The following is an 8,119-nucleotide window of genomic DNA, read 5'->3' on the forward strand; positions in this document are numbered from 1 at the left end:
TTACATCTACAAAAATCAGCACTAAGAAAACTGTAAAACTACTGAGAGGAAAAGAAGACAAAATGAAGAAGTGGACCCTGTTTTCAAATATGAAGACTCAACAATCTAGGGATTTTGAATTTTTCTAAATTGAATTCATGTAATACTGATAAACATACCAATAATTCTATTTAAAAATCCATTTGAAATTTTTCTGTGGTAGAAGTCCTCTGGAAAACAGTTTGAATTTAGGTGTTAAATTTGACCTTTGAATTGACAATCCCACCTTTAGGAATTTACTAATAGGAAGAAAAGGTGGAAGAAGGTTCATTGTTGTTTATAATTAGGAAACATGGTGTCAGCCTATTTGAGCTGCTGTAACGAAGTACTCTAGGCTGAGTAAATTCATATACAATAGAAATGTATTGCTCAAACTCCAAAATTAAAGCATGAAGGAATTTGGTGTCTGGAACAGAGCCTTTAGGGCTTAGTACTTGCCATTATTACCGCTATCATCTTAGGCACTGGTTCCAACAAATGAACTCAACATGTAAATTTTTGGGGGGTTGGGGTACCAGCATTCAGACCATAGCACATGGCAAATAACCTACTTGTTATAAAACCAACTTGTCAGGTAAATTAAAGCATGACTAATAGTGCAAGTTACCTACATGAGAGCCATTTCCCTTCCCCTTCTCCCCTTTTAGTAAACTTTTATTGGGGAAAATTTAAACAAAACAGAATAATTAACAAGCTCCATGAAACCATCACTCCATTTCAAAAATTACTATCTCATGGCGAACCATGTTTTATCCAAATTTACATCCCTTCCACTACCATATCCTTTGGAAGCATCTTATTTTGTCTATAAATATTTCAGTGGATGCCTCTAAAAGATAAAGGCACCTTTTAAGAAAATAAATCTCAAACAGCATTATCATATCTGAGAATTATACTAATTTCTTCATTATAATTCTTTCTTTCAGAGCTTGAATTTTCAATTGTCACTTAAGCACATTTCTTTTAAGCATTTTGGGTGACTTGGATTCAGATGAACATAGCAATTGGTTAATATATCTGCTTCTTTTAATTCATAAACTCCTCCTTCTCTTTTTGTTTCCTTGCAATTTTTGCATTTTTATTAACTATAGAAGCCTTCTCTAGAGTTTGCAAAATTTGATTTCCTTGTATGCACCTTCTATTTTTCTAATAAATTGGTGATGGAATGTAGAGTCTCAATTAAATTCAGCTTCTATTTGGTTTTTGTTTGGCAAGATGACTTCTTGTATTGTGTTGGTCCTTCCATCAGGAGGCAGATGATGTGGCTTGTTCTTCCTGTCATTTTGGAAGCTTCTGATGCTCCACGTCTAGATCCATTAATTAATTTAGTTGATTTCGGAAATGGTAGCATGCTAAATCTATGATCTCTTCTTCATTTATTACCTAGCATACTACTATAAAGGGAATCTTCCTTCCTCAATGATACAGGAAAAGCAAGTTTTTTTTTTCTCTTAAGTTGCCAGTTTAGAAAAAAAATGAGTAGACTTACAGGCATTCTCCTATAACCATCAGGTGAGTTTGATGGTATTATGTGAAGTCATAGATTTAAACTTGCTTCATGCATCTCATCCTTTTTTTCTTTTCTCACAGAATTCTGACTTTTTTAAAGATTTATTTATTTTTATTACAAAGTCAGATATACAGAGAGGAGAGATAGATCTTCCATCCGATGATTCACTCCCCAAGCGACCACAACGGCCAGTGCTGTGCCAATCTGACACCAGGAACCTCTTCTAGGTCTCCCACGTGGGTGCAGGGTCCCAAAGCCTTGGGCCGTCCTCGACTACTTTCCCAGGCTACAAGCAGGGAGCTGGATGGGAAGTGGAGCTGCCAGGATTAGAACCAGTGCCAATATGGGATCCCGGGGCATTCAAGGCGAGGACTTTAGCCGCTAGGCCACGCCGTCAGACCCAGAACTCTGGTTTTTCATTTGGGTAGCGATACAATCAAAGACAAGAAGTCTTGGCTGGTCTGAGCTAGCTGTTCCATTCAGTTTTCATGTGGCAGAATCTAGGGCAGGTTGTGTGTGTAATTGCTGTTGGCCATTTATTCTATGAACAAGTCTGCTGGAAGTTTTTGAAAAGACAGCTTCGGGCCCAGTGTGGTCGCCTAGTGGCTAAAGTCCTCGCCTTTAACGCACTGGGATCCCATATGGGCGCTGGTTCTAATCCTGGCAGCCCTGCTTCCCATCCAGCTCCCTGCTTGTGGCCTGGGAAAGTGTTCAAGGAGAGCCCAAAGCCTTGGGACCCTGCACCCGTGTGGGAGACCTGGAAGAGCTCCTGGCTCCTGGCTTCAGTTTGGCACAGATCTGGCCGTGGCAGTCACTTGGGGAGTAAATCATTGGATGGAAGATCTTCCTGTCTGTCCTCCTCTTTATATAGATCTGACTTGCAATAAAAAATAAACAAATCTTTAAAAAAAAAAAAAGACGGTGTCACCCACTCACCCATCCAACTGACCTTCCTTCCCTGCATGTTTTTCTCATGTTGTCACATGAAGACTTCTAGTGGGAGAGCAGCAGTTAAAGCTTGGAATTTCTCAGTGGATCATGTGACCACACACACACACACACACACACACACACGATTACAAGCACTAACACTACAGACCTGGGCTTATTGACAGGGAACAATATCCTGACACAGTGCTGAGAGAAAACCAATCATGGAAACTATGTATATAAAACACAGATTTGTGCATTTACATTCACTTTATACTAAGCGAATCATCTCCACAGTGAGTCAGTGGCCATTTTCTACTTTCTCCACTGTGTTTAACTTCTGCAATGAGTTTAAATTCTTTTGCAAATAATAAACTTAAAAAAAAGGTCACTGTATGATTCTCATGTATCTCCTTTACTTATATGGCTATTTTCCCAAATAGAGAACCTAGTCATAAACTTCCCTTTTTATAAGACGTCATAACTGGTATCACACAATTCTCTCCATGGCATGATCATCAGGCAGGAAATGCTTTGATTCTGAAATAACATTTCCTGATAAACATTTTTTTTTTCAGAAACATTTAAGCATTTCCTGATCTGAACATTGTTTTGAGTTTTCCTTTGTATAGTTGCAGTTATAATTAACATTCTCTAGTCCAGTGGTACCTGATTACCTTGTTGGAGAAAACACTTTCAGAAAAACGCAAGTTTTATTCAAGGAATATTTCCCATTCACTAAGGAAAAAAAATTGATATATTGCCACTCAGTGCTAAAACTAGGAAGAGGTTTTCCTTTTGCCTACAGTTGAGGAATTTGTATTTGTCCAATTTACTTCATTATATTGAGAAACTGCATATTCTTACGGCAATAACACTTTTCCCCCCTTTCGTAGTCTAGGTCTCTATAGTCAGATTGAAAAGGGGAAAGTTCTTCCTGTAGTCAATAGTCCTTTGCGTGGCTCCCCAGGCCCTCCATGTGGTGTCAAGGCCAGGCTCCCACACAATGGACAAAGGAAAGAGAATTGACACTGTGTACCTGCATTATGATAGTCAGGCAAGATCCCTATGGAAGACAGCCTGGCTCTCCCTGTACCTTTACTGCAAAGTGGAAAATGCCAGGCAGTCCCGTGTGTAGCCGAGGCTGCAGAAGAGCCAAGTAAAGCAGCCCCTGGGGAACAATGAAGAATCTTACAAAGAGAAGATGGTCTGGGTGGTCTGAAAGAGGGTGTGAAAGGAACAGAAGGGTGCAGGGAAGTGGCTGCCAGAAGCACACAGAAACATGAGTGCTGGTGTTGAAGTGGGAGAGTGAAGAAAGTAGAAATGAAGCAAACACTTACATTGTCTCTGGGCTCATCCTTGTTCTGGGTGTTGGTGGCACCTTGAGATGGATTTGACTTGTGTCAGTTTGGGGAGGGGAGTAGTATGAGATTTTCTATATTTCCATTCAGGTGAAAGCTCTACAGGAGGAATAGCCTGCTCTTGACAGCAAGCACAAAAGTGGCGAAACTCAGCCGGGTCATCTGTGGATTTGTGTTTTGGCTGAATAGATCCACCCTTTAGCCTGGTGACTGACAGTAACAATCACCTCCCCCTCTGGACTGAGATGTGACCCTGACTCTGATAAAAAGGCATACCACCATCACCAGCACTCTCTTCCTGCCTTGACATCTCTTCTTTCTTCTATCTTTCTCTACCCTGGAGAGTTCTGGTCACTTCTGGAACACACTAGGCCCTTTACAGTCTTTCCATGGAACTGGCTTGTACACAAATTGTGTTTGAGGCCACAGACTGTCCCAAAGTCCAACCAAAGGTCAGACAAGACCAAAGGCTTCTGTGGAACAGCAGGAACACAGCTTGACCTTGCCACTCTAACCTGAGCCAGTGTAGACCTGGAGAAGAGTATGTGGCACACTCCCTAACCTGTAGGTAAGGCTGACCAACCTCCCAGGCAAGCCATTCAAGATTTAGATTCTGAGGTCTACTCCAGATCAGGAATTGCAAGGCAAGGGTCAGAGAGAAAGTTTAAGAGCCATAACCTAGAAAAAACTTGGCTGAGTGTCTACTCTTTAGTACCAGTGTCTATTTAATTCTTCTCATGTGGGCTAGTTCTAAGCTCGGGTTTGCTGCCTCTAACTCAAGTCTCAAGAAGCTTGGAAACGAATACCTCATCTCATTTTTCAAGGCTTTGTATAATGTTTCTGAAGCTCTGTGGCGTCATCTGAACCAAGGATCTCTACATCGCAGTAGGAGGACCAATCTTGAAACTTGCTTTTGCATAGTGAGATAATTGCCCATGTGGTAGATTTGAGGAAAATACCATTTCAGGGTTTCCAAAATTACAAATGGGAGAGAAGTTTGTAGGACATCCCTGGAACAGTGCCCTGAGCTTCTTAGCCTAGCATATAGGTAAACTGAACATTAGCACCCAGAGGCTTATTGAGTCTATTCTTAGGGAACACCTCAAGGAAAATGTTTGAAAAATTCAGAGTGAGACTAGACAGATCAGGAGTCAATGGTCAGTTCACGGTTCACAACATGACTACCAAGGAGCTTTTCATCAAGAAACCAGGAGCATGTGATGAAACCATGCCCTCCTCCACTCACTCACTCCCACCTCTGCCCCCTTTAGTTATAATCTCTTTTTCCAAGATTTGACAGGGATTTCACAGTCATTTTGCCCTGGCTCCCAATAGGCTTCTATGTCCTGCTAGAACTTTCCCTCAGAAAACTCTTGTGGCTCAGTCTCTTCCACAGAGGTCTACCTCTGCTGATCTCCACCTATGCCCCAGCTCTGCCATCTGCTTACTTTACTGGAACAGCCAGCCCTGCGTTTAACCAGTCTTTCTGGTTCCTGTGACCTCAAACCTTCCTTCTCTTTCCTTCTCTAGGGGGAATCACATGGACTAGCTCTTGTCTCATACACATCTCTTACTTCTTCCCACAAGCTCAGAGGAACTTCTGTAAAAAAAATGTACAGCTCATGACCTTAAGCTGGCAACTACCTGACTCATTTTATTCCCTCCTCAGAAATTTCCAACTATTAATCTAAGCATTGTTGAAGGGTGCAGTAGTAGCTTACTTCCTGATGTTTAAGTACACAGGGCTTGCCTATCCTGGGGTTGAAGCTCTCTATCTCTTCTAAGGATCCCTTCTCACAAGCTGGAGAATTTCCATTCAGTGCCAATGGTTATGTCCCTATGCAGCTTCATCAGCTTCATCATTGCTCTGAGATGCTGTTGGTTTCTTTGCACATGAGCCAGTAATGTAAATGTTCTAATCATTGTATGCTGAGGCCAAACCAGACACCAATGGGTTTTGGTCCCTGAGATAGAAGATCTGGATGTGACTGAGGCCAACATGAGACAATAAAAGACAAAAGGACAGGCTGTGTGAACAACACCAAAAGCCATTGGTGGGCCTCCTCAACAGTGGACTCTGCAGCCTGCCCCAAGGAACCCTGTCACACAGTCTCTTTTAGCTGTCCCCTGCCCAGATTACCCCCAACTCTGACTGTCATGTGCACTGATTTGTGTAGTGGTCTGGCCCATGGAGGCCCTCTGGAACCCCTTGCCTGATCTTTCCCCATCCCTGGCTGTCATGTACACTGGCAGTTACAGCAGCCTATCCTGAAGGCCCATGACACTGGTTCTCCAGGACCTCCTGCCTGGCCAGTCCCAAGCTCCAACCCTTACATAGAGCTGCTTGTGCCAGGGAGGCCTACAGTCAGAAAAACTTCTAACCTGAAAACATGATCCTCAGAAAGCTCATACCCCATCATAGCCTTCATTATTTATAATTTGGAGGTTGAAGATGATTATTCTAATGCTAGAAAGGGACATGAGTCTAAGGATCCCTTTGACCAACTCAATTGTGGAATGGAAACTTGTATTATGGGGATAATACTAGAAAGCCAAAACCTCTGAGTTGTGTAATTCTCATCTATTTACAGAGTATGATCAGAGGTCACAGCTATTTTCTTTTTTAGATTTATTTGTTTATTTTGAAAGTCTAGAGACAAGAGTCAGAAAGGGAAGGATTCTCCACCCACTGCTTCACTCTCAAGATGGCCGCAATAGCCAGTGCTGGGCCAGTCGGAATCCAGGAGCCAGGACCTTCTCCCCGTCTATGTGAGTGGCAGGGATTCAAACCCTTAGGCCATCTTCCAGTGCTTCCCTCAGGCTATTAGCAGGGAGTTGGATCAAAAGTAGTACATTTGAGTTACACACTGGTACATCTTATATGATACAAACATCGCAAGTGTTTACTTGCTATGCCACAAGGCCTGCCCCACAATTACTTTTTCTTTTTTTAGATGCAAAGCTTATGTTTTTAGCATTTTTCTCCAAACTGCTATTTCAATGAATCTCTGAGTTTGGTTTTAGAATATAAATTAATCATCAAATATGTCCAAGGCAAATGATTTGATATCTGAAACCATGAAAATAAGAACTTTCATTAAGGAAAAAAGGAACTAATATGTATTGAGTACTTTGGTATATACCAGGAACCAGGAATAGGAAACCATAATAATAATGCCAATAATCATGGTTATACATCATGTGACAAGCATTGTGTTGAGCCATAACTTAAGACCTAAAATAATCCTCTTAACAACTTGTTGAGATAAGCGCTGCATGGTTGTCCTCAATTTGTGAGACACCTGAACCTACAGAGGTTCAATAACTGTCAAGATGAACTAGTTTCAAGTTCAGGTCTATCTACATGCAACGCCTTTTCCCAGTATGTTACAGAAGGGAGAATTGAGTCACAATCCCCAATACGGGACTGAGATAGTCAGATAATGATCAGATAAAAAAATGAGTTTTAACCCAGATCATCTGTAGTATCTCAATTTTTTATTGTACTTAGGTATCATTGTAGGTCTCCATGGAACGCAAGTGACCATTTCATGAAACTGTATACTTTGTATCCTTTCATTCCAGCTGTGCTGATGATACCTTATCAGAAGACTTACATGATTACTCATGTCTTAAAACACAGCTACTTTTGATTATCAACACTACCTTTCTTTTTAAGTCTAGTGGGTGAAACATATATACAGCCTCTTACACAAAACCTTCTTTGATTTTGACTTTTTAGAAAAAGTAGAGATGAAAGCCTATATATTTGATATTGTGTTTGTGATCAATTTTTTAAGACTCATTTAGGGGCCTGGTGTGCAATAGTCTAGCAGTGGTTAAAGTCCTCGCCTTGTACGCACCAGGATCCCATATGGGCACTGCTTCTAATCCCAGGAGCCCCGCTTCTATCCAGCTCCCTGCTTGTGACCTGGGAAAGTGGTCAAGGACGGCCCAAAGCCTTGGTACTCTGCATTCACGTGGGAGACTGGAAAAAGCTCCTGGCTCCTGGCTCCTGGCTCCAGATTGGCTCAGCACTGGCCGTTGAGGTCACTTGGGGAGTGAATCAGTGGACGGAAGATCTTGATTCAAAAAATACCTGTATCGTTTTCAATAATGGGTAAATAACATTGCTATCTTGATTTCAAATATTTTTATTTAAAAAAAACTTTTAAAAAAGATTCGTTAATTTTTATTGGAAAGATTTACAAAGAGGAGGAAATATAGGGAGAAAGATCTTCTATTATGTAGTTCACACCCCAAATGGTCACAACAGCCA

Source organism: Ochotona princeps, chromosome 12 (genome assembly GCF_030435755.1).
Source record: "Ochotona princeps isolate mOchPri1 chromosome 12, mOchPri1.hap1, whole genome shotgun sequence".
Classification (NCBI taxonomy): Eukaryota; Metazoa; Chordata; class Mammalia; order Lagomorpha; family Ochotonidae; genus Ochotona; species Ochotona princeps.